The 27,464-nt window shown below is 43.0% G+C and overlaps 1 protein-coding gene and 1 pseudogene across 2 annotated transcripts in view; both read left to right on the forward strand.

The window, feature by feature from the left end:
* The window catches only part of TXNRD1 (thioredoxin reductase 1), a 187,339-nt gene that overhangs the window by 9,292 nt on the left and 150,583 nt on the right, over nucleotides 1-27,464 (forward strand). The gene's annotated exons all lie outside the window — the stretch shown is intronic.
* On the forward strand, nucleotides 21,060-21,951 carry LOC129459149 (large ribosomal subunit protein uL6-like; annotated as a pseudogene).

The following is a 27,464-nucleotide window of genomic DNA, read 5'->3' on the forward strand; positions in this document are numbered from 1 at the left end:
GCCTGGCCAACATGGAGAAACCCCATCTCAACTAAAAATACAAAAAACTAGCAGGGCGTGTGGTGGGCACCTGTAATCCCAGCTACTTGGGAGGCTGAGGCAGGAGAATCACTTGAACCCTGGAGGTGGAAGTTGCAGTGAGCCAAGATCACACCGTTACACTCTAGCCTGGGCAACAAGAGTGAAACTCTGTCTCAAAAAAAAAAAAAGAAAGAAAGAAAGAAAGAAAAAGAAAAAGGAGCTTATTTAAAAAAGTTTAACCTTATATTTAGGGACAGGTAGACAGTTATACGGATGCTGAAGACAGCCAAAAATGTCCAGCTTATGTTGTAGATGCTGAATGCTGTGGGCTCACTGACCCTTTTCTATGAAGCACTGTAGAATACCTTTATCACTTCATTTCCATAAGTTCAGTTATGTCCCTGGAATATAATCTTGAAGCAGAAGAGTCTGATATAATAATAATGTAGCCTCTAAGGTTGATCCCCAATATAAGATTATCTTTACAGAGATCTCCTGTTATATTTCAGGCTACTTATTTAGATTATGGCTCCACAAGTCATTTGAGGCAAAGTGGAAAGAGAATTAGAGTGAAGAGAACGGAATTCTAGTTTCTATTATATCCTTAAATAGCTGTGTGATTTTAGACAAGTTCCAAAGCACCTATGCGCCTTAGTTCCCTCAATTTGCAAAATGAAGTGAATGGATGAATATTAAGTCCTCTCAAGCTGTAAAATTCTGTAGGTCTGTCTCCCATAAAACTAAAATTAGGCCCGTAAATGCATAGAAAATGTAATAATTCCAAATAAAAATACCTAGCATTTTTGGATTCCACAATACGCAAGGTAATTTCCCATGTATTATCTAAGACATGTCTTTTTTTTCCAGTCTTGGCTCCTGGAATGCATGCCTGAATGACTACTAAGGTTTTAACTCATTCACTTTATTTTATATGGTAAGTCAGTAGCTCAAGATAGTAAGGAATAACTTGCTTTAAAGTAATAAATATATTAAGACCCAAAAGACTGTCAATTGTATTTGGAACAGATTTGGGTAGAGGAATTTGCTACATTCAAGTACATTTCTGGAACCAGTTGTCTGAAAGTAGTGATCCTTAAATTCATGTCCTCCTCCTAAGATCTCTAGTGCAGTCTTGTCTTTTATAACAACTGCTGAGTAATGAATATATCTAGTAGGATATCTTTTTAATTTTATTTTTAAAATTGGTATACAAATAAAATAGACTTTTTGGTGTCCTTTTATTTTTTTATTTTTATTTTTATTTTTATTTATTTATTTTTTTTGAGACGGAGTCTCGCTCTGTCGCCCAGGCTGGAGTGCAGTGGCGCAATCTCGGCTCACTGCAAGCTCCGCCTCCTGGGTTCACGCCATTCTCCTGCCTCAGCCTCTCCGAGTAGCTGGGACTACAGGCGCCTGCCACCACGCCCGGCTAATTTTTTTTTTTTGGTATTTTTAGTAGAGATGGGGTTTCACCGTGGTCTCGATCTCCTGACCTCGTGATCCGCCCGCCTCGGCCTCCCAAAGTGCTGGGATTACAAGCGTGAGCCACCGCGCCCGGCCGTCCTTTTAATTTTTTATTATTTATTTTAATTTATTTCTTTTTGGAGAAAGGGTCTTGCTCTGTCACCCAGGCTGGAGTGCAATGGTGTGATTATAGCTCACAGCAGCTTCAAACTCCTGGGCTCAGGTGATCCTCCTGCTTGAGCCTCCTGAGTAGCTATGACCACAGGTGAGTGGTACCATGCTTGGCTAACTTTTTTATTTTTATTTTTGTGGAAATGAAGTCTTCTTATGATGGCCAGGCTGGTCTCAAACTCCTGGCATCAAGCCGTCCTCCCTCCTGGGCCTCCCAAAGTGCTGTGATTACAGGTGTGAGCCACCGTGTCTGGCCTTTGGTGTTCATTTTATGAATTTTAACACATGTGTACACAATCGGAATACATAACAGTTCCATTACCCCACAAAATTTCACCCATGCTATCCCTTTGTGGTTACAGCCTCCCCAGCTGATTAGGATACACCTGTATTCCAATCTCTGGAACCACTGACCTGTTCTCCGTCAATATAGTTTTGTCTTTTCAGGAATGCCATGTAAATGGAATCACAAAATAATATTTTGAGATTGATTTTTTCACACAGCATAATACTTTTGAGAGTCATCTAATTTGTCATGTGTATCTATAGTTTACTTCATTTTATTACTGAGTGGTGTTACATTATACAAATGTACCATAATTTTTTTGTCCTTTCATTCATTGAAGGATATTTAGATTTTTTCCATTTTTTAGTGATTATAGAGTTGCTATAAGCATTGGTATATACGTTTTTTAAAAATTGATATATAAGGCTGAGTGCAGTGGCTCACGCCTGTAATCCCAGCACTTTGGGAAGCCGAGGGGGGCAGATCACCTGAGGTCAGGAGTTAGAGACCAACCTGACCAACATGGAGAAACCCCATCTCTACTAAAATATAAAAATCTCTACTAAAAATATAAAATTAGCCGGGCGCGGTGGCTCACGCCTGTAATCCCAGCACTCTGGGAGGCCGAGGCGGGCGGATCACGAGGTCAGGAGATCGAGACCATCCTGGCTAACACAGTGAAACCCCGTCTCTACTAAAAATACAAAAAATTAGCCGGGCGTGGTGGCGGGCGCCTGTAGTCCCAGCTACTCGGAGAGGCTGAGGCAGGAGAATGGCGTGAACCCAGGAGGCAGAGCTTGCAGTGAGCCGAGATTGCGCCACTGCACTCCAGCCTGGGCGACAGAGCGAGACTCCGTCTCAAAAAAAAAAAAAAAAAAAGACTGGAATGCATTAAAGAGGGATTGTAGCCACCTGGGGCTGAAGTCTCCATTTTTCCCTCAGCCTGTCAATAATTTTGATTTGATCTTTAAGTACCTGTAACCCTATTGCAAATAGTCGAGTGAGTGTAGCAATTCCCATCAGTGTGGTGTAGTAAATAATTTTCATCTAAAATTTTACTTGCCAAGATACAGAATTTCCCTCTGGGGGTCTATGAAGTTCCTTGGTTTTATTTTCCCAGACAAAGAAACCTCTGGGTTATGGGCACCCTACTCACTTTCATTACCTGGCAGAATTTGCAGGATAATTGCCCAGAACTAGCATGTTGATCCAGATTTTTACGTTACCCATCCCTTTTTGTTTCTTCCAAGCTGCAGGAGATCACCACTTGATCCACAGGAATAAGCAGGGTTAGTTTAAAATGTAGGCAAGAAGTGGCCGGGTGTGGTGGCTCAAGCCTGTAATCCCAGCACTTTGGGAGGCCGAGGTGGGCGGATCACCTGAGGTCAGGAGTTTGAGACTAGCCTGACCAATATGATGAAACCCCATCTCTACTAAAAATACAAAAATAGCCAGGCGTGGTTGCAGGTGCCTGTAATCCCAGCTACTCAGGAGCCTGATACAGGAGAATTGCTTGAACCCAAGAGGCGGAGGTTGCAGTGAGCCGAGATCGCGTCTTTGCACTCCAGCCTGGGCAACAAGAGTGAAACTCCGTCTCAAATAAATAAATAAATAAAAATAAAAATAAATAAAATAAAAATTAAAATAAAGGCAAAAAGCTTAAAAACAACGAGACTAGGATTTAATGACAAATGTATGATAGGCTTTGGAGAACAATTTCTCTCTCCAGTCCTTATTTTTGGTAAAAACAAATTATTATAGGACTGTGTGTGGTGTTCATAGAATAAACTTTAGTCTTTTTTTTTTTTTTTTTTTTTTTTTTTTTTATGGAGCTGGAGTTTTGCTCTTGTTGCCCAGGCTGGAGTGCAATGGCGCGATCTCGGCTCACTGCAACCTCCGCCTCCCAGGTTCAAGCAATTCTCCTACCTCAGCCTCCCGAATAGCTGGGATTACAGGCATGCACCACCACACCCAGCTAATTTTGTATTTTTAGTAGAGACGGGGTTTCTCCATGTTGAGGCTGGTCTCGAACTCTTGACCTCAGGTGATCCGCCCACCTCGGCCTCCCAAAGTGCTGGGATTACAGGCGTGAGCCACCGCGCCCGGCCAAATAAACTTTAGTCTTATACTTGGCCTGATTATTTGCATAAAGTGCAGCAAGAATGGTTATTCCTGCTTAGGACTTTTGGATTGGCTTTGATGAAACACTATTCCACAAGGAATTTCAGATAAGACCTTTAAAGCCAAGCCCAGCCATGGGATTGTATCCTCAAATATCTGTAAGTTGGGTAATCCTCTTCTCTTTGAGGTCCCGAGCTCCTGGCCTATTAGAAAGTGACATTCTTAGGCTGGCACAGTGGCTCACACCTATAATCCCAACACTTTGGGAGGCCGAGGTGGGCAGATCACGAGGTGAAGAGATCAAGACTATCCTGGCCAACATGGTGAAACCCCTCATCTCTACTAAAAATACAAAAATTAGCTGGGTGTGGTGGTACACAACTGTAATCCCAGCTACTTGGGAGGCTGAGGCAGGAGAATTGCTTGAACCTGGGAGGTGGAGATTGCAGTGAGCTGATGGAGCCACTGCACTCCAGCATGGGTGACAGAGCAAGACGCTACCTGAAAAAAAAAAACAAAGTAACGTTCTTTACTGACCACAGGTTAGGAACCCTGTGCGGGGACTGGGTAGACAAGACATGAGGCCAGTTCTCCCCAAGGGCTTTTATTGGCTCTGCATGTCAAGCTTGATTCCTTAAAGAGAAACACACCCTTTCAGTCAAAGCCTTGATTGTGTTAGACATAAATTTTCGGGCTGCAAAGGAAATAGCACTCGAATATGAATTTTCTCAGCAAGGCAACTTTACTTTTCTGCAGAAAAGATGCTTCTAAGAAGTCTGATTGGCCGGGCGCGGTGGCTCACGCTTGTAATCCCAGCACTTTGGGAGGCCGAGGCGGGTGGATCACGAGGTCAGGAGCTCGAGACCATGGTGAAACCCCGTCTCTACTAAAAATACAAAAAATTAGCCGGGCATGGTGGTGGGCCCTGTAGTCCCAGCTACTCGGAGAGGCTGAGGCAGGAGAATGGCATGAACCCGGGAGCCGGAGCTTGCAGTGAGCTGAGATTGCGCCACTGCACTACAGCCTGGGTGACAGAGTAAGACTCCGTCTCAAAAAAAAAAAAAAAAAAAAAAAAAAAGTCTGATTGTCACGAGAGCATACCAAACAAAGAAAAGCAGAGGTTTTTATCCCTGACACATTGGGTCCTTACTGCAGTGTCCTATCTCCATTGGCTTGAGCTGGACTGCACAATCTAGACTGATCCTGATTGGCTAAAAACTTAAAACTTTCCTAAATAAGTAAATGCACAATGGAGAACAAAGGAAGGAAGGGGGTTGTTTACAAACTAGGAGAATAATAACATTTCCAAATAAGGAAGAGATGTATGCTGTAAGCCGGGAATGCCTGGGCATTTTCAGACATGTCTGAGCAGGTTATAAGCCAGAACAGGCCGGGCGCGGTGGCTCACGCCTGTAATCCCAGCACTTTGGGAGGCCGAGGCGGGCGAATCACGAGGTCAGGAGATCGAGACCATCCTGGCTAACACGGTGAAACCCCGTCTCCACTAAAAACACAAAAAAATTAGCCAGGCGTGGTGGCGGGCGCCTGTAGGCCCAGGTACTTGGGAGGCTGAGGCAGGAGAATGGCGTGAACCTGGGAGGTGGAGCTTGCAGTGAGCTGAGATGGTGCCACTGCATTCCAGCCTGGGTGAAGAGTGAGACTCCGTCTCAAATTAAAAAAAAAAAAAAAAAAAAAAAAAAAAAAGCCAGAACAAATAACTTGGTTAAAGTACAAGGACATAGAGTGTACTTATTCCCTTACTGTATTTAACAGCTACATAGGGCTTAACAAAGAGTTACTAGCAAAAAGCAAGGAAGCTTGAAGGAAGTTAGTTTTTAAAAGAAACTATTGCCGGGCGCGGTGGCTCACCCTTGTAATCCAGCACTTTGGGAGGCCGAGGCGGGCGGATCACGAGGTCAGGAGATCGAGACCACGGTGAAACCCCGTCTCTACTAAAAATACAAAAAATTAGCCGGGTGTGGTGGCGGGCGCCTGTAGTCCCAGCTACTCGGAGAGGCTGAGGCAGGAGAATGGCGTGAACCCGGGAGGCGGAGCTTGCAGTGAGCCGAGCGACAGAGCGAGACTCCGTCTCAAAAATAAAAAGAAACTATTATTTCTAACATTTATTATTTTTTCTTTAACAAAAAGGGAAACTTTGAAGAGGAACTTCTTACTTTTCATGGTAAAATAACCAGTTTTTCCAATTGTGTCCTGTTGACAAAGAAAAATTGATTTTTATTGCACTAATGCAAACAATTATATTGCCATAAGTTAAGAGTACTCACAGAAAGTTTCCAAATTCTAGAAGAACCAGACAGAGAAAAATAAAAATGCTCCAAATTTTGTTCACAGGAGTATACCTTACTCATTTTTTTCTGGATGGAGTTTCGCTCTTGTTGCCCAGGCTGGAGAGCAATGGCGCAATCTCAGCTCACTGCAACCTCCGCCTCCCAGGATCAAGTGATTCTCCTGCCTCAGCCTCCCAAGTAGCTGGGATTACAGGTGCCAGCCACTACGCCTGGCTAATTTTTGTATTTTTAGTAGAGATGGGGTTTCACCATGTTGGCCAGGCTGGTCTCGGACTCCTGACCTCAGGTGATCTGCCTGCCTCGGCCTCCCAAAGTGCTGGGATTACAGGCGTGAGCCACCACACCTGGCCCCCTTACTCAATTATTTAGGGCTGTAAATATTTCAAAATAAGTTTCCTTAACTCTGAAAATCAAAATAAGGATCAGCAATATTTCAAGCAAAAGTCAAAAGGGTTGCTTTAACTTTCTGAGTGCAGTCCATTTAGTTAACTCTTATTTTGCTTGATATTTGTGAATATGTCAGTTCTGTATGAGTCCCATACATTCTTCTATTTCAATATTACAATCTTCAAAGCTATTAAAAACCTATGTTTGAGAATACCTGTTAAAGTCCTTAACATAGCTTGATTATAAACTGTTTTTGAGAAGGAACAAAGCAAGACAATTTGTTTGCGAATGACAAAATTTGCAGGAGTTACAGTTAAAAACATGGCTGTAGACTACCTATTTGCATTTTGATGACACTTGCATTTTGCCAATAATCCTTGAGACTGTTTTTATTTCTTAAAGTCACATGAACTAAAAAAAGTTTGATTTAAGCACATCTTTTTCTTTTTTTGAGACAAAGTCTCGCTCTGTCACCCAGGCTGGAGTGCAGTGGCATGATCTCAGCTCACTGCAACCTCTGCCTCCTGGGTTCAAGTGATTCTTCTGCCTCAGCCTCCCAAGTAGCTGAGACTACAAGCATGCACCACCATGCCTGATGAATTTTTCTATTATTAGTGGAGAAGGGATTTCACCATATTGGCCAGGCTGGTCTTGAACTCCTGACCTCATGATCCATCCACCTCAGCCTCCCAAAAGTGCTGGGATTACAGGTGTGAGCCACTGTGCCTGGCCAAAAAGCAACTAATTTTTTTTTTTTTTTTTTTTTGAGACGGAGTCTCGCTCTGTCGCCCAGGCTGGAGTGCAGTGGCGCAATCTCGGCTCACTGCAAGCTCCGCCTCCCGGGTTCACGCCATTCTCCTGCCTCAGCCTCTCCGAGTAGCTGGGACTACAGGCGCCCGCCACCACGCCCGGCTAATTTTTTTGTATTCTTAGTAGAGACGGGGTTTCACCATGGTCTCGATCTCCTGACCTCGTGATCTGCCCGCCTCGGCCTCCCAAAGTGCTGGGATTACAAGCGTGAGCCACCGCGCCCGGCCAAAAGCAACTAATTTTTTAAAGAATAAACATTTTAAAGTCAGGGAAAAAAAAAAAAAAAAGAAGCCTTCCAAAATTTAACTCAGGTATTTGACCTCTCATGGAGGAATGTTATGCTGCTTCTGAGCCAAACTCTTAACTGCAGCTAGAACAGGCAGCTCTGCAGGCAGAAGAAAATTTTGGAGATGAGCAATATACCTCCTATAGTAGGCCAGAAGGGAAAAGAAAAAATAGGGAAGGCAAAGAAATAGGAGAAACACCATTCCCAATAGGAAAAGAGGCAATACTTCTTGATGACCCTCAATTGGAACTCCTTTCTATGGTGTTTTTCCTTCTTTTCCAGTTTAAAATGGCTTCTATCTCTTATATAATGTTCTTCCAACCTGGGAAAAGTTAATTTTCCAAATCTTAAAATGCTTGGCTTAGAGTTGAGCTGGGGGAAGGTGTTGGAAATAAGAGCTCGGAGTCGCAAAGCAAATGAGCACTCAAAGAATTTCTCAGCAAGGCAAATTTACTTCTGCAGAAAGGTGCTGCTTGTTCTTCTGGTCACTGTGAGAGCACACTGAACAAAGGATGGAAGGGTTTTTATCCCTAATGCAGTCAGTCCTTTCTACTGTGTCCAATCCCCATTGGTTGGGGTCGGACCACACAATCTAAGCTGATCCTGATTTCCTACTTCAAATGGAGCAGGGGTGGGGGCTACAGAAGTAAGGGTGCCTAATAAGGAACAGATGTGGGTTGTTACAGATTGGGAAAGGATGTGGGTTACAGATTGGGAATGGCTGGAAGGTTGTTTACCGTACTTAGGGTCAAGGAGGCAAGGAAGTTAGGCTTTGAAAATAGAGGACAAGCGGAACCTTTAAAGAAGAATTCACTGTTTCCAACAAAGGGAACCCAGAAGCCTGATATGCCGGCAAGAGGGTAAAAAGGTTTACCAGTCGGGCTTTTGGCTTCTCTCTCCTTCTGCAAACCAGTAAAAGGGATAATAAAGATCATTGTTTATATTCTCTGTAAATTTATAGTTAATGAAAAAGGATTTGTGAGGTTAGTCTTAAGCTGTAGACAATCTGGTGTGCTTTACATGTCTTTCTGTGTGGTTCTGTTAAGGAAAGGGTATCTTAGGTTAGAATGCAGGCCCAGAAACCCATAAGCCTGCTGTTCGAGCCACCCCAACAAAATGGTCAGTAACAAACTTGGCTACAGGCCTCCATGTTGTTTCACGTCCTTGGGAACATAACCTGTAACCACGTGGCAACACTTTATTTTAGTCCCTGCCATTTTACAATGGTGGCTGTCTTCTTGTGCTAAGTCAGTTCCTGGGTGAGGGCCACAAAATCAAGTAAACCAGTTTGTTAATCTGGGTGGTGCCAGCTGATCCATCAAGGGCAGGGTTTACAAAACATCTTAGGCGCTAACCTTAAGAGCGGTTTAGGGAGGGTCAAAATCTTGTATCCTACAGCTGCAGGCTCTTGGGCCGTGGTTTCTAATCTTGTGGCTAGTTTCTTGGTCTGCTCCCAGGCAAGAGGGAAGTATATCTTGGGAAATGGCTGTTATCATCTTTGTTTTAGACTATAGACTGTAAACCCGACTCCTCCCAAAGTTGGTTCGGCCTGCACCAGGGATGGGCAAGGACAGCTTGGGGGCTGAAAACAAAATGGAGTTGTTTGGGTCAGATCTCTTTCACTGTCTCAGTCACAATTTTGCAACGACAGTTTCAAAAGCTTCCTATCACTCCTTTGAAAATACCTTGTACACTTGCATTAAGTCATAACCTAATTAAGGCTCATTGATTTCACCTGTGAGGTTACTGTTTGTAAAGTTCAAAAGCCAAAAATCTTAACTGCTTGGCATGGCTAAAGTCGAGTAACAAGGGATTTTAAAGGATTTTCTTTTTTTTCTTTTTTTTTTTTTTTTTGAGACAGAGTCTCACTCTGTTGCCCAGGCTGGAGTGCAGTGGCGCAATCTTGGCTCATTGCAAGCTCTGCCTCCCGGGTTCACGCCATTCTCCTGCTTCAGTGTCTCCGAGTAGCTGGGACTACAGGTGCCCGCCACCACGCCCGGCTGGTTTTTTTGTATTTTTAGTAGAGACGAGGTTTCACCGTGGTCTCGATCTCCTGACCTCGTGATCCGCCTGCCTTGGCCTCCCAAAGTGCTGGGATTACAAGCATGAGCCACCGAGCCCAGCAAAGGATTTTCTTAAAGAGCACTGAGCTTAATTAAAAGTTCAGGCATGGTGGCTCACACCTGTAATCCCAGCACTTTGGGAGGCTGAGACGGGAGGATCACCTGAGGTCAGGAGTTTGAGATCAACCTGACCAACATGGAGAAACCCTGTCTCTACTAAAAATACAAAATTAGCCGGGTGTGGTGGTGTATGCCTGTAATCCCAGCTACTTGGGAGGCTGAGGCAGGAGAATCTCTTGAACCAAGGAGGCGGAGTTGCGGTGAGCTGAGATTGTGCCACTGCATGCCAGCCTGGGCAACAAGAGTGAAAACTCTGTCTCAAAAAAAAAAAAAAAAAAGTGGATATTCAAGTTACAGGGTTATAGGTACATTTAAGGCCTTTATGTTTTTCTTGTCTTGGATCTTGTTTTTCTGGAAAAAGGCTCTTTTCTTCTCAGTTGACTGAATTATTTTTCTCCATTTTTTGTCTTACCATTCTTAATGCATGCATGAGAGGCCCTAAGATAACTTCTGGTAACATGGGACTCCTGGAGAAAAACAGAGGAGGCACCACAGACTCTGTTCTGGGGGGGTTGGGGGGGAACAAGAAACAAATCAAAAAAACCTCTGTTTTCCTCATGAAACTCTCCAAATTAAAAGCAGATAGTTCCCTCAAAATCAAAGGCTCTGTACTGTTATGTATTGTGTTATCTTCCGCTTTTGAGTTTTGGGGGTATCAAATTACTTCACATTGTGGGGGAGCTTTGGGGTGTAATAACTTACAGTGTAGAAAATACACTGTAAGGGGTGGCTAATAGTAGTTATAAATCAGAGAAGCATGCTCGGCCATCTGAAAGATATGGAAACATCCCCACCCCCCAATAAGAGATGAGACTCCCTTGAGGGATGGGCTAATTACAAAATAAGCCAATTAGCTTGGGGTTGCCTTGCAATGAAATGCATGGTAGAAGCACTACACTGTCTTCTCCCATAGTATCTTCCTCCTTTTGGGGAACCAAAATCCAGTATAAAGTGGCACCGTTAATTTTAGGGATCTGTCTTTGCCTTCAGTTGTGCCTGCTTATTAGGCCCTAAAAAATCCATACTACCCGGCCCTGTTCCTCCAAGGGTTTTACCCTAAAGCCAGTAATACAATTAAGAAACTGGCAAATGAAAAATCTTAAGAAGTGCTGAATATTCTGTATTGTTATATATGTGTTGTGTGTAATGTCTATAAAAAGAGCTCTAATTGATTGGCTTAAAGAAAAATAAGCGCTAGGCCAGACATGGTGTCTCACGCCTGTAATCCCAGCACTTTGGGAGGCTGAGGCAGGCGGATCATGAGATCAGAAGTTCCAGACCAGCCTGGCCAATATGGTAAAACCATCTCTACTAATAATACAAAAATCAGCTGGGTGTGGTGGCGCATACCTGTAGTCCCAGCTACTCGGGAGGCTGAGGCAGAAAAATCGCTTGAACCCACGAGGCTGAGGTTGCAGTGAGCTGAGATCACGCCACTGCACTCCAGCCTGGGTGACAGAGCGAGACTTCATCTCAAAAAAAAAAGAAAAAGAGAAAAAAAAATAAACGCTTAAATATTTTCTAGTTCACATGACTTTAAGAAATAAAAATAGTCTCAAGGATTATTGGTAAAATGCAAGTGTCATCAAAATGCAAATAGGTGGTCTACAGTCATTTTTTTTTTTTTTTTTTTTTTGAGACGGAGTCTCGCTCTTTCACACAGGCTGGAGTGCAGTGGTGCAATCTTGGCTCACTGCAGGCTCCGCCCCCCCGGCGTTCACGCCATTCTCCTGCCTCAGCCTCCCGCATAGCTGGGACTACAGGCGCCTGCCACCTCGCCAGGCTAATTTTTTGTATTTTTAGTAGAGACGGGGTTTCACCGTGTTAGCCAGGATGGTTTCGATCTCCTGACCTCGTGATCCGCCCGCCTCGGCCTTCCAAAGTGCTGGGACTACAGGCGTGAGCCACCGCGCCCAGCCTACAGTCATGTTTTTAACTGTAACTATCCTGCAAATTTTGTCATTCGCAGACAATTGTTGTCTTGCTTTGTTCTTTCTCAAAAGACGGTTTATAATCAAGCTATGTTAAGGACATTAACAGGTGTTCTCAAATGCAGGTTTTTAATAGCTTTTAAGATTGTAACATTGACATAGAGAAAGAATGTATGGGACTCATAAAGAACTGACATGTTCACAAATATCAAGCAAAACACAAGTTAACTAAATGGATTGCACTCAGAAAGTTAAAGCAACCTTTTTGACTTTTGCTTGAAATATTGCTGATCCTTGTTTTGTTTTTCAGAGTCAAGGAAACTTATTTTGAACTATTTACAGCCTTAAAAAAAAGATGTTGTGGGTTTTTCATAGATGGCCTTTATCAGATAGAAAAGTTTCCTTTTATTCCTAGTTTGTTGAGTGTTTTTATCATGAAAGGGTGTTAGACTCTATCAAATGTTTGCATCTGTCGAAATAACCATGTGGTTTTCGTTCTTTATTCTATTAATATGATGTATTGCATTGATTGATTCTCATATGTTTAATCAACCTGTGCAAGGTTTATCCTCTGATAAATTTCACTCAGTCATGGTGTATAAAATTTTTATATATTGCTGGATTTGGTTTGTTAATGTTTTGTGGATAATTTTTTTTGTCTATATTTACAAGGCATTGGTCTGTGGTTTCTCTTTTCTTTTCTTTTTTTTGCAACGGAGTCTTGCACTGTTGCCCAGGCTGGAGTGCAATGGTGTGATCTCAGCTCACTGCAACCTTTGCCTCCCGGGTTCAAGCGACCCTCCTGTCTCAGCCTCCCAAGTAGCTGGGATTACAGGTGCCCACCACCATACCCTTTTCATGTGATGCCCTTATCTGGTTTTGGAATTAGGGTAATACCAATCTCATAGAATGAATTGGAAAGTATCCCCTCCTCTTCTGTTTTTGGAAAGAGTGAAAAATTGGTGATAATTCTGTGTTAGACGTTTGGAGAATTTATCAGCAAATCATCTGAGTCTGGGCTTTTCTTTGTGGGAATTTTTTTTTTTTTTTGAGACGGAGTTTCGCTCTTGTTCCACAGGCTGGAGTGCAATGGCGCGATCTCGGCTCACTGCAACCTCTGCCTCCTGGGTTCAAGTGATTCTTCTGTCTCAGCCTCCCGGGTAGCTGGGATTACAGGCATGTGCCACTACAACTGGCTAATTTTTTGTCTTTTTAGTAGAGACAGATTTCACCATGTTGGTCAGGCTGGTCTTGAACTCCTGACCTCAGATGATCCTCCTGCCTCTGCCTCCCGAAGTGCTGGGATTACAGGTGTGAGCCACCGCACCTGGCCAAGAGTTTTTATTACTAATTCAATCTCTTGTCTATTCAAGATTATAAGTCTGTTTAGCTTCTCATTCCTTTTTTTCCCCTAGGCTCAAGTGATTCTCACGCCTCAGCCTCCCAAGTAACTGGGATTATAGGTACATGCCACCATGCCTGGCTAAATTTTGTATTTTTAGTAGAGTCAGGGGTTTTGCCTTGTTGGCCATGCTGGTCTCCAACTCCTAGCCTCAGGTGATCTACCCACCTTGGCCTCCCAAAGTGCTAGGATTACAGGCGTGAGCCACCGAACCCAGCCTCATTTCTTCTTGACTCAGTTTGGGTAATCATGTCTTTCTAGGAATTTGTTCATTTCATGTAGGGTATCTAATTCGTTGGCATATAATTGAATTTTTTATACTGTTAATATGAGCGGTCTAAACCAGCCTTGCATTCCCAAGACAAACCCCACTAGCTCGTGGAATATTATTATTCCTTTTATATATTGCTGGATTCAATTTGCCATTATTTTGTTGAAGAATTTTGCATCTTTGCTTATGAGGGATATTGATTTACGGTTTCCTTTTCTTGTACTGTCTCTGTCTAGTTTGAGTATCAGGATACTACTGACCTCATAAAATAAGTTTGAAAATGGCCCCTCCCCTTGTATTTTCTGGACAAGATTGTATAGATTGGTAGGGTATCTTTTATTAAGTTTTATTTTCCTCCAGATATCCTGTTTGTAGGTGTGTGTGAGAAACAGAAAATGTTACTGAATCAGAGAGAGTCTAAGTACCATCGTTTTCTACAGTCTTCTCTTAAACCTTGGGGTTAAAAGAAATCTGTTGAAATACAGTGTAACCACATGTCTTATTTCTCAACTTTTTGTGAGAGATCTCAACTGGGAAGATTGATTGAGGTAGTTTCTTTTAAGCCCTGTTGTTGGTCACATTGACTGAACATTTTAGTGAACTAGGATTACTCCACTTACTGGATATTCTTAATACTAAGGTAACAATATGAAAAAAGAACATATTTTCTGTATATATGTATAAAGCATATTTAGTGAAATTGTGAGAGTTATTGGTCCAGTATAGGCAAGAGAACTTTTTAGCTTAATTTAGTTCTCAACTGGTATATAGTATGTGTTTATATGAAGGATCAGTTTAGTAATTGTCCACAGATTCCTTTTATATTTTAATGACTGTAGTTCAGGTTTTACAATCAGAAAAAGCACCTACATTGTCTTCTGTGTATGTTTTTTGTCCAGAAAATATATCTTTGTAGAACTTTTTTTTTTTTTGGAGTGTTGCTCTGTCACCCAGGCTGGAGTGCAATGGCACTATCTCGACTCAGTGCAACTTCTGCCTCCTGGGTTCGAGCGATTCTCTTGCCTCAGCCTCCTGAGTAGCTGGGACTACAGGTGCCCGCCACCATGCCTGGCTAATTTTTGTATTTTTAGTAGAGACAGGGTTTCACCGTGTTAGCCAGGATGGTCTCGATCTCCTGACCTCGTGATCCGCCCGCCTTGGCCTCTCAAAGTGCTGGGATTATAGGCGAGAGCCACCGCACCCAGTTATTTTTTTCTTTTTTTGAGACGGAGTCTCGCTCTGTCACCCAGGCTGGAGTGCAGTGGCATGGTCTCGGCTCACTCCAACCTCTGCCTCCCAGGTTCAAGTGATTCTCCTGCCTCAGCCTCCCAAGTAGCTGGGACTACAGGCTCACGCCAACATGCCCAGCTAATTTTTGTATTTTTTCAGTAGAAATGGGGTTTCACCATGTTGGCCAGGCTGGTGTCGAACTCCTGACCTGGTGATCCGCCCGCCTCAGCATCCTGAAGTGCTGAAATTACAGACGTGAGCCACTGTGCCTGGCCACCAATGGTATTTCTCTCACAGATGAGAAAAGTCTGATTTCTTTTTTTTTTTTGAGACGGAGTTTTGCTGTTGTTGCCCAGGCTGGAGAGCAATGGCAAATCTCGGCTCACCGCAAACTCGGCCTCCCAGATTGAAGCAATTCTCCTGCTTCAGCCTCCCAAGTAGCTGGGATTACAGGCATGCGCCACCACGACCAGCTAATTTTGTATTTTTAGTAGAGACGGGCTCTCCATGTTGGTCAGGCTGGTCTCGAACTCCTGACCTCAGGTGATTTGCCCGCCTCAGCCTCCCAAAGTGCTGGGTTTACAGGCGTGAACCACCACACCCAGCCAGTCTGATTTCTTTTTAAATTTTACTTTTATTTATTTATTATTTTGTAGAGATGGGTTCTCACTATGCTGCCCAGGCTAGTCTTGAACTCCTAGGCTCAAGTGATGTTTCTTCCTCAGCCTCCCTGTTGGGATTACAGGCATAAGCCACCATGCTCAGCAAAAAGTCTGATTTCTTAAGTCAGTTTTAAAAGGTGATATGCTAAGAAAAACTTTAACATTTTATTTTTTCATTTAACATCTTTTATTTTTATACTAATGATTTTCTTTTTTTTTTTTTTTTTTTTGAGATGGAGTCTCACTGTCACCCAGACTAGAGTGCAGGGCATGATCTCAGCTCACTGCAACCTCCACCTCCCTGGTTCAAGCAATTCCCCTGCCTCAGCCTCCTGAGTAGCTGGGATTACAGGTGCACACCACCACACCTGGCTATTTTTTTGTATTTTTAGTAGAGATGGGGTTTCACCAAGTTGGCCAGAATGGTCTTGAACTCCTGACCTCAGGTGATCCACCCACCTTGGCCTCCCAAAGTCCTGGGATTACAGGCATGAGCCACTGTGTCCGGCCTACTAATGATTTTTTAAAAGCTCTGTAGTGGCTGGGTGCGGCGGCTCACACCTGTAATCCCAGAACTTTGGGAGGCCGAGGCGGGTGGATCATGAGGTCAGGAGTTCGAGACCAGCCTGGCCAAGAAGGTGAAACCCCGTCTGTACTAAAAATACAACAATTAGCCAGGCATGGTGGCGCACGCCTGTAGTCCCAGCTACTTGGGAGGCTGAGGCAAGAGAATCACTTGAACCTGGGAGGTGGAAGTTGCAGTGAGCCGAGATCGTGCCATTGCACTCCAGCCTGGGCGACAAGAGCGAAACTCCGTCTAAAAAAAAAAATTTCTGTAGTATTGCTTTTAAAATGATTTTCTTATCTTATTAACAGCATCAATATTAAATTTACAGCTAGGTGAAAGAAAGGATATATTTTTCTTCTTCCATTTGGTCCTTCAGTACCTCTTCCATGTTCCCTGTGGTAGAGCCCAACCCTGACAGGAGACTCTTGGGGCTGAGTGATCCAGTAAACCGAGACTAACCTCCACCCCCTCCTACCTCAAACACACAGTGTCTAGTTACAGTGGTAGCCTACGTGGATTTCTGGCATAATTTCTCTTATCATGAACCATTCCATAAACCAGTCCTCTGTGGAAGAGAGAGTTCCTTTCAAATGTGTATTCTCAGGCTCAGGGAGCCACTGAATCCTGGACCTGGCATGTAATCATATTAGAATACAGCTGTGGAGTGAGGCAAGTGGGAATTCTTGGCTAGGACCCCAACATAACTAAGGTTTAATCTTAACCTTAAATAAGACTCCTTTGAAGGAGGTACAAGCACAAGAGCTATAACCAGAATATTGTAGTCCTTTTTATAGCACTTAAGTTCTTCTTATGACAGTTATTTGTAAAAACTAAAAATCCTTTTAAGGCTAAAAAACCTACCTAGGGTTTTATTTCAATTTGGTAAATAAATAATACTAATAACTACGATGTACTTATTATTAATTTCAACACTAGAAATTCATTATCGTGTCCTTTTAGGGAGTCTTTAGTCTTCCTTCCTTGTGTTTCCATAAAGACTTCTGTTTTATTTTTCCAGCTTGTCTCATATCCTACAGACTTTCAGAAACACATATAACTACCTTCTTTTCTTCACTTGATTTATAGACACTGTAATGGGTATAGCTTACCCATTTAAGCTTCCCCACTCTTAGGTCTTTTATGGAGTAACTTCTTTACTTGATGGGGTCTTGTCAGACCCAAGGGTAATATTTGTGTGTCTTGTGGGTTGAATAAAATATTGTAATAATTCTTACTTTGTTAAAAGGAATCTTCTGCCTGGCTGGTGGCTCACGCCTGTAATCCCAGCACTTTGGGAGGCCGAGGCGGGTGGATCACGAGGTCAGGAGATCAAGACCATCCTGCCTAACATGGTGAAACCCCGTCTCTACTAAAAATACAAAAAATTAGCCGGGCGAGGTGGCAGGCGCCTGTAGTCCCAGCTACGCAGGAGGCTGAGGCAGGAGAATGGCATGAACCCCGTGGGGCGGAGCCTGCAGTGAGCTGAGATCGCGCCATGCACTCCAGCCTGGGCGACAGTGAGACTCCATCTCAAAAAAAAAAAAAAAAGGAATCTTCTGAGAGTGGTGGTGTGTTTGCCATATTCTTTGCGCTTGAACTGAATAAGTTTTGTTAAGAGGTCTGGGGTTCTGTGGAAATCCTTGATTTCTTCTGACTTGCAGTCCAGATGCTTTTAACCATAGGCAACGAGTAAAAATATGTGCATGACAAACCTGTAAACCAGAAAGTGATGACAGCAGGCAGAGTGGCGTGCTGTAAAATTTTTATCATCACACTTGATGTGTGTTGCTCATTAATGGCGAAATGTGTTGCTCATTAATGGCGAAAACTCAAGTTCTAACACATGGCAGTTTTAGTCTGTGTTTAGCCTTGCCATGTGCTTTCATCTGCCAGGCTCCTCTTTGCTTTCCCGTTTGGTTCCCTGCTTTGAAGTTCATTCATTATCCTGGTTTACTGTGAAATGCCACTTGGGGATAACTCAAAATAGAGTGGCTTTATTACCTGTGCTTTTCATATTTCATACTACCTTTCTGTTTTCCAGTTTCGCCCAATTAAGTTGCATTCCTTATGTACCGTGATGTTCCTCTGTTGTCAAACTAGAGCTTCTTCCCACAGCTAAGTGGCTGATCAAGGTTTCTCCAAAGAGATAAGTATCAGTTATATAGCTCTCTAAGCAATGTGTAGACTGAGAGCCACTCAAAACCTGGCTCTCTGCAGGCTTTCAGGTGGCAGTAGTTATGGGTGAGAGTCAGTGGTTTTGGCAGGTACAAACACATATGAATTGTATGAAGATGTTTCTTGAGGAGGAGTGTCCTGGAGTGGAAGTGTTTTCCTTTGGTAATCCCACAGTTCAAATATCTTGCTTTATATCCCTAAGAGTACAAAGATTTCAATGAATTTCTCTGTTTAGTGAAGTCAGAGACAGGAACAAATGCAATAGGCTGGTATGCAACTTTAATTTTTTTTTTTAAGTTTGGGAAATACAGGAAAGAAAAGTCATGGATAATTCTGTCACGCCAATATAACTAATATGACCATTTTGCACATTCTTTTTCAGGATTCCTATATGTCGAGTTTCACAGAATTGTAAAACTATGGTACATAGGACTTGGTATTCTAGGTTCTTAAAAAACTAACAATTGTGTCAAACCATTTCCACATTATTTTGAATCTTGAATAGTATGCAGCCACTAAATAAGGTTAGAACAAGAAAGCTACTGTAATTTAGCCATTCCTCTAATGTTAGACATTTGTTGTTTCTAATTTTTTGCAATAGCTAATGATGTTATAATGAAATTGTTGGTAATAATTAGATAAAAAGAAAGGATTGAAGACAGGGAAAAGAAAGGGGTGTAGGCTGTAGAGCAGGGAGAGAACCTCTTTACAGCTTAGCCTTGGGAGAGAGAAAGGCTGAGGGAAGGTATAACTTTGTCCCTGTATCTAGAAAGGTTATGGATATGTTCAGGAGGTCGGGAATGGTGAGTATTGATAGGCCTGTGGCCTGTTTTGTTCCACTGGGTTTTACAGGAAGTTAACATGATTGATCCTAAAGCTATAGCACTTTTATTGAAAGGGAATTTGGGACTATCTCCATTTAACTAGGTGATAGTAGCTATGTTAATAAAAACTACTGAAAGCTTTTCCTAAGAGAAGGCTAGGAGGTAGGGGTCTTTCAATGTTTTCATTATTTTAGATTTTTTTTTTTTGAAAGCTAGTCGTCACAAATAAGAATAGTGAGTTAAGGCTGGGCGTGGTGGCTCACGCCTGCAATCCCAGCACTTTGGGAAGCTGAGGCAGGCAGGTCACCTGAGGTTGGGAGTTCCAGACCAGCCTGACCAACATGGTGAAACCCCGTCTCTACTAAAAAATACAAAATTAGCCGGGCGTGGTGGCACATGTCTGTAATCCCAGCTACTTGGGAGGCTGAGGCAGGAGAATCACTTGAACCTGGGAGGCAGACATTGCAGAGCCAAGATCGCGCCATTGCACTCCAGCCTGGGCAACAAGAGTGAAACTCCATCTCAAAAAAAAAAAAAAAAAAAGAATACTGGCCGGGCGCGGTGGCTCACGCTTGTAATCCCAGCACTTTGGGAGGCTGAGGTGGGCGGATCACGAGAGTTCAGGAGATCGAGACCACGGTGAAACCCTGTCTCTAGTAAAAATACAAAAAAAAATTAGCCGGGCGTGGTGGCGGGCGCCTGTAGTCCCAGCTACTTGGAGAGGCTGAGGCAGGAGAATGGCGTGAACCCGGGAGGCGGAGCTTGCAGTGAGCCGAGATGGCGCCACTGCACTCCAGCCTGGGTGACAGAGCGAGACTCCGTCTCAAAAAAAAAAAAAAAAAATACTGAGTTAAAAGGTATGGCCATCTCAGGAGGTTGCAGTGAGCCGAGATCCGAGATTGAGCCACTGCACTCCAGCCTGGGTATTGGAGCAAGACCCTGTCTCAAAAAAAAAAGAAAAAAAAGTATGGCCATTTGAGTAGTTTTTGACCCACACTGTCAAATTGTTTTCCAAAAGAATAGTATTAGCTTGTGTTACACAGCCCTGTGGACTCATTTCAGTGTACATTTATCAGCACTGGGAGTTTTCATTTTTTTTGTATGTAAGAAATGACATCTTGGGGCCGGGCGCAGTGGCTCACGCCTGTAATCCCAGCACTTTGGGAGGCTGAGGCAGGTGGATCATGAGGTCATGAGATTTTTCAGCCAAGAAATTTCAGATTTCAACAAGAGACCCATTCTCCTGGATAAGGACGTTGATGGGGAAGTGAGCATACACAGACCTCATCTTGTAACGGAAGCCCATTGTAACACCCTTGTTATACCCTTCTATGCATGACTACAAATAGTCTGAATGCTAGCCATCTCCTTTCTGTTTCCCCAGCATTTGTCAATCCGGTGCCTCTTTTTTTTCTGAGTTCTTTCTACATTGATGTAATTCTACATGTAATTTCTACATGAGATCGAGACCATACTGGCTAACACGGCGAAACCCCGTCTCTACTAAAAAAATACAAAAAAATTAGCCAGGCATGGTGGCAGGAGCCTGTAGTCCCAGCTACTTGGGAGGATGAGGCAGGAGAATGGCGTGAACCTGGGAGGTGGAGGTTGCAGTGAGCAGAGATTGCACCACTGTGCTCCAGCCTGCGCGACAGAGCGAGACTCCATCTCAAAAAAAGAAAAAAGAAAAAAAAAAAGACATTTCATCACTTGAATCTGCATTTCTCATTATGATATAAAAATAAAATAAATAGATCTTTTATTCTATTTTCTTTCTAATGAATTGGCTATTTTTGTTCTTTATTCATTTTATCATTTGTGGTCCTGTTGTTTTCTTACCAATTTGCTGGAGTTCTTTTTGTTGTTTTATTCTTTTTTTTTCCTACAAGTATTTTCCCTATGCTGCTCTTTCACCTTATACAAAACTATTATCTTTCTTTGCTGCATCTACTGCAAGAATGAAGATCATTCTCAGCAATCGGACTGTTGACATTACTCTGAAGGGACACACAGTGATTGTGAAGGGCCCCAGAGGAATCCTGTAGAGGAACTTCAATTACATCAATGTAGAAAGAACTCAGAAAAAAAAGAGGCACCAGATTGACAAATGCTGGGGAAACAGAAAGGAGCTGGCTAGCATTCAGACTATTTGTAGTCATGCATAGAAGGGTATAACAAGGGTGTTACAATGGGCTTCCGTTACAAGATGAGGTCTGTGTATGCTCACTTCCCCATCAACGTCCTTATCCAGGAGAATGGGTCTCTTGTTGAAATCCGAAATTTCTTGGCTGAAAAATACATCTGCAGGGTTTGGATGAGGCCAGGTGTTGCTTGTTCAGTATCTCAAGCCCAGAAAGATGAATTAATCCTTGAAGGAAATGAAATTGACCTTGTTTCATATTCAGTGGCTTTGATTCAGCAAGCCACAAACAGTTAAAAACAAGGATATCAGGAAATTTTGGGATGGTATCTATGTCTCTGAAAAAGGAACTATTCAGCAGGCTAATAAATAAGATCTAAGAGTTGCCCAGCTATAGAAACAAGATGCCGGATGATTCCTAAGAGCTATTCGTGATATTTAAATGATACAATAAAAGACCTATTGATTTTGGGGAAAAAACCCAAAAAACTATTGTTATTTTACAGTATACTCTGTTGCTCTTTTTGTTTGTATTTTCTTCTAAGTTTGGAAGTTATTACTCACTAGAGATATAGAAAAGGTTCCATTTAATATGCTGTGTTATACAATAATAAAATGAAAAAACTTTTCCTGGCCAGGCGCGGTGGCTCACGCCTGTAATCCCAGCACTTTGGGAGGCTGAGGCGGGCATATCACGAGGTCAGGAGTTCGAGACCAGCCTGGCTAACATGGTGAAACCCCATCTCTACTAAACAAAATACAAAAAAATTAGCAGGGCGTGGTGGCAGGCGCCTGTAGTCCCAGCTACTCGGGAGGGTGAGGCAGGAGAATGGTGTGAACTTGGGAGGCGGAGCTTGCAGTGAGCTGAGATCGCACCACTGCACTCCAGCCTGGAGCCTGGGCGATAGAGCCAGACTCTGTCTCAAAAAAAAAAAAAAAAAAAACTTTTCCCGGCCGGGCGCGGTGGCTCACGCCTGTAATCCCAGCACTTTGGGAGGCCAAGGCAGGTGGATCATGAGGTCAGGAGATCAAGACCATCCTGGCTAACGCGGTGAAACCCCGTCTCTACTAAAAATACAAAAAAATTAGCCGGACATGGTGGCGGGCGTCTGTAGTTCCAGCTACTCGGGAGGCTGAGGCAGGAGAATGGCGTGAACCTGGGAGGCGGATCTTGCAGTGAGCCGAGATGCCGGCACTGCACTCCAGCCTTTGTGACAGTGCGAGACTCCGTCTCAAAAAAACGAAAACAAAACTTTTCCCCGAATTATCAAGTCATCATTGCCATACTATTTTGAAAGTACATTTTATTGCTTTGTGATGGTTATTTTTTTGAGATGGAGTCTCGCCCTGTCACCAGGCTGGAGTGCAGTGGTGCGATCTCGGCTCACTGCGACCTCTGCCTCCCGGGTTCAAGCTATTCTCCTGCCTCAGCCTCCTGAGTAGCTGGGATTACAGGCGTGCACCACCATACCCAGCTAATTTTTGTATTTTTAGTAGAGACTGGGTTTCACCATGTTGACCAGGATGGTCTCGATCTCCTGACCTTGTGATCCGCCCGCCTCGGTCTCCCAAAGTGCTGGGATTACAGGTGTGAGCCACTGTACCTGGCCACGTGATGGCTTTTTAAAAGTCATAAATGATTCTGTATTTGTCTCTTTCTGGTCTGTCTAATCTCTTTTACTGATCTCTGTTTACTTTTATAAATACAAATAGGGAGCCTATTTTATTATTACTCTTTAGTTTCAGTTTTTACAAGTGGATAGTAAGTACTTCATGGATCCAAATATTAGGAATTGATCTGAGGCAAAAAAGTTGGGGCAAAATGGAAGCAACTTATCATTACAGTTTTTGTTTGTTTGTTTGTTTGTTTGTTTTTGAGACAGAGTCTCACTGTCGCCCAGGCTGCAGTGCAATGGCGCAACCTCGGCTCACTGCAAACTATGCCTCCCGGGTTCAAGTGATTCTCTCTCCTCAACCTCCCAGGTAGCTGGGAATACAGGCACCCGCCATTATGCCTGGCTAATTTTTGTATTTTTCATTATGACAGGGTTTCACCATGTTGGCCAGGCTGGTCTCGAACTCGTGACCTCAGGCAGTCTGCCCGCCTCAGCCTCCCAAAGTGCTGGGATTACAGCTGTGAGCCACCACGCCTGGCCCATTACAGTTTTATCTGCGTTTTTCTGACTACTTGGTTCTGTGCTGTTCTTGCAACATTTACTTAACATATTTCTTTGAATGCTGCTTCAAATTTTATTTCAAAATTGAGGGGGAAAAATAAGCAAATGATAAACATAAACAAAATTTTATTTTTCTTTTTTGTTAGAGGCAGAATTTAAGGAAAAATTCTGATGATTTTGATTACAGGTAGTGGCTAACCTCTTATGATTTATTTACCTATCTATTTATCTTTCCATCTATTTGTACATTTTCATTTTGTTTTGTTTTGTTTTGGTAAACAGTCTCTCCCCAGTAAGAATGCAGTTCTTCTTAATCACAGAAGTTATTCCTTCCCTTGTGATGGCCTTCTCTGTTCTGTGTCTTGGCAAATATCTGAGCCTAATAGTTGGGTGGTGCCCTTGGCATAGATGTTATATAAGGAATTGTCACCTGCTTTTAGAGTCAGTCATCCCATGAAATTGAAGGAGTCAGTAAGGCATTATGGAATCAGGAGGCTTGTGTGACAGCTCTGACGCTGATACCAATTAATTACCTGTCTGGACCTCAGTTTCCTCATCAATGGAATGAACACAGTTGGCCTAGTGACCCCAAATGTCTCTCCCAAGCTAACATTCTGTGATTCTCATTCTCTGAAATATTACCACGAGGAATGTTTACTTATACGTTACTTTTTTTTTTTTTTTTTTTTTTTTTGAGACGGAGTCTGGCTCTGTTGCCCAGGCTGGAGTGCAGTGGTGCAATCTCGGCTCACTGCAAGCTCCGCCTCCCGGGTTCACGTCATTCTCCTGCCTCAGCCTCTCCAAGTAGCTGGGACTACAGGCGCCCGCCACCATGCCCGGCTAATTTTTTGTATTTTTTTTTTTTTTTTTTTTTTTTTTTGTATTTTTAGTAGAGACAGGGTTTCACTGTGGTCTCGATCTCCTGACCTCGTGATCCGCCCGCCTCGGCCTCCCAAAGTGCTGGGATTACAAGCGTGAGCCACCGCGCCCGGCCATACGTTACTTTTTAAAATAAGAAAAATGGAGAACAGAAAATGAGAACTAGAGTTTAATTTTAAAATTTTGAAGTGTCATTGATGAGGCTATCGTCATGTGTCATGTTGCTTTAGTCCAATAGTTCTTAATTAACAGTATGCATTAGAACTACCAGTGAACATTTAAAATATATGCATATATGTGTGTGAACATATATGAATATATACACACATAAATGTTTGTTTGTTTATTTACTTATTTATTTATTGGAGACAGAGCCTCACTCTCTTGCCCAGGCTGGAGTGCAGTGGTGCGATCTTGGCTCACTGCAACCTCCACCTCCTGGGTTCAAGCAATTCTCCTGCCTCAACCTCCCAAGTAGCTGGGATTACAGGCGTGTGCCACAACACCCAGCTAATTTTCATATTTTAAGTAGAGATGGGGTTTCACCATGTTGGTCGGGCTTGTCTCAAACTCCTAACCTCAGGTGATCCAACTGCATTGGCCTCCCAAAGTGCAGGAATTACGGGCGTGAGCCACCGCGCTTGGCCACACACACAAATAGGCATGCTCAGGCCCATGCCTTGCAAGTCTGATTCAGTAGGTTAGGGATAAGGATGAGACCTAGGAAGTCTTGGTTATTCAGATGCAAATAAGGGTTGAGAGGCTTCCCTTCCACTTATGGAAGGCAGATACTGTAGGTATAGATTGGTCTGGTATACCCTGCAACAAATAAGTCCCATTGCTCTTCTGGGATCCTATAATTAATTGGCACAGATGTTAGTTTTTTTTGTTTATTTGTTTTTGTTTTTGTTTTTATGAGATAGTCTCTCGCACTGTCACCTGGGCTGGAGTGCAGTGGTGCGATCTCGGCTCACTGCAACCTCCACCTCGCAGGTTCAAGTGATTCTCGTGCCTCAGCCTCCCAGTGCTGGGATTACAGGCATGAGCCACCGCCCCCTACCCAGAGAAATTACAACAAGCGAGAAATTACAACAAGCTAGTTTTTCTTTAAGAAGAACCCACTTCTCATTTTCTTATCTGTTCAGGCTGGTAAAACAAAATAACATAAACTAGGAGGCTTATCAACAAGAGAAAACAGTTTCTTACAGTTCTGTGGCCTGGGAAGTCCAAGATCAAGGTGCCAGTAGATTCCATGTCTGCTGAGGGCCCACTTCCTGATTCTCAGTAGGTACCTTCTTGCTGTGTCCTCACATAGTGGAAGGGGAGATGGGCTCTCTGGAGTTTCTTTCATAACTATGCTAATCCCATTCTTGAGGGCTCCTAATCACCTCCCAAAGGCCCCTCCTTCTAATGCTGTCACTTTGAGAATTAAGATTTTGACAGAGAAATTTTAGAGGTATAGAAGCATTCAGATCATAGCACTTATATCTCAAAGATAAGGAGATTTCTATGTTCCTTTTCACTTTTCTATCCATATGTTAAGTATTAGAAACATTTGATTGTCTAGTATATAATGAAACAGTCTCTTGGTTGTTGACCCTGTCTTGACATTGTATGATAGGGGTTATTTAAAAATTTCTTAAATTAACTATCTTTCTAAAAACTTTATATAAAATAATACATGTTCATGGTTTAAAAACACATAGTGCCAAAAGTATGATGAAAGTGAAAGCTTGCTGGGCGCGGTGGTTCACGCCTGTAATCCCAGCACTTTGGGAGGCCGAGGCGGGCGGATCACGAGGTCAGGAGATCGAGACCATCCTGGCTAACACGGTGAAACCCCGTCTCTACTAAAAATACAAAAAATTAGCCAGGCGTGGTGGCGGGTGCCTATAGTCCTAGCTACTCGAGAGGCTGAGGCAGGAGAATGGCGTGAACCCGGGAGGCGAAGCTTGCAGTGAGCTGAGATCTCGCCACCGCACTCCAGCCTGGGTGACAGAGCAAGACTCTGTCTCAAAAAAAAAAAAAAAAGGGAAAGCTTGCTAGACATAATGATTAATAATAAACATTTTGGGGATTTAGCTGATTTTATTAACACCATTTAAATATCAGTCTAGGTGTAGTGACAGTATAACATACTGGTTAAAAGCATGGGCTCTACCTTTACATTTATGGTCAATTGATTTTTGACAAGGTTGGCAAGACATATCAATAGGGAAAGATTAGTCTTTTCAACAAATGGTGCTAGGCCGGGTGCGGTGGCTCACGCTTGTAATCCCAGCACTTTGGGAGGCCGAGGTGGGCAGATCACGAGGTCAGGAGATCGAGACCACGGTGAAACCCCGTCTCTACTAAAAATACAAAAAATTAGCCGGGCGTGGTGGCGGGCGCCTGTAGTCCCAGCTACTCGGAGAGGCTGAGGCAGGAGAATGGCGTGAACCTGGGAGGCAGAGCTTGCAGTGAGCCGAGATTGCGCCACTGCACTCCAGCCTGGGCGGCAGAGCGAGACTCCGTCTCAAAAAATTAAAACAAACAAACAAAAAAAACAAATGGTGCTGAGACAGCAGGTTATCCACATGCAAAAGAAGAAAGTTGGATGCCTGTCTCATACAATACATGCAAATTAATTTAAAATGGATCATAGTCCTAAAGTAAGAACTAAAACTATAAGACTCTTAGAAAAAAAAATAAAATCCTTGTGACTTTGGAATAGGCAATAGTTTCTTAGATATGACACCAAAAGTATAAGCAAAAAAGAAAAAGATAAATTTGACTTGATCAAAATTAAAAACTATATTTCAAAAAGACTTCTATATTTTAAAGCTTTTTTTTTTAAAGTGTAGGTTCTAGAGAATGATAACCTAAGTTTGAATTTTAGCTCCATTACTTATTGTAAGCTGTGCAACCCTGAGGAAGTTGCATAACCTCTCTGAGTCTGTGTCCTTGTTTGTAAAATGGGAATGATGGTAGCAGTGCCCACCTAGCGATATTGCTGGAAGGATTAAATGAAAGGAGGCATACAAACATTAACCCTCTGTCTAGTTCTGGATAAATACAAATATCAACTATGAAGATGATAAGGAGATTGAAGAAGGATGAATGGCTTACTTAGATCAGCAGAAATGAGAAGACATCACCTAAGGAACAAGTAGTAAGGGTGGGCTTGA

Source organism: Symphalangus syndactylus, chromosome 13 (assembly GCF_028878055.3).
Source record: "Symphalangus syndactylus isolate Jambi chromosome 13, NHGRI_mSymSyn1-v2.1_pri, whole genome shotgun sequence".
NCBI lineage: Eukaryota > Metazoa > Chordata > Mammalia > Primates > Hylobatidae > Symphalangus > Symphalangus syndactylus.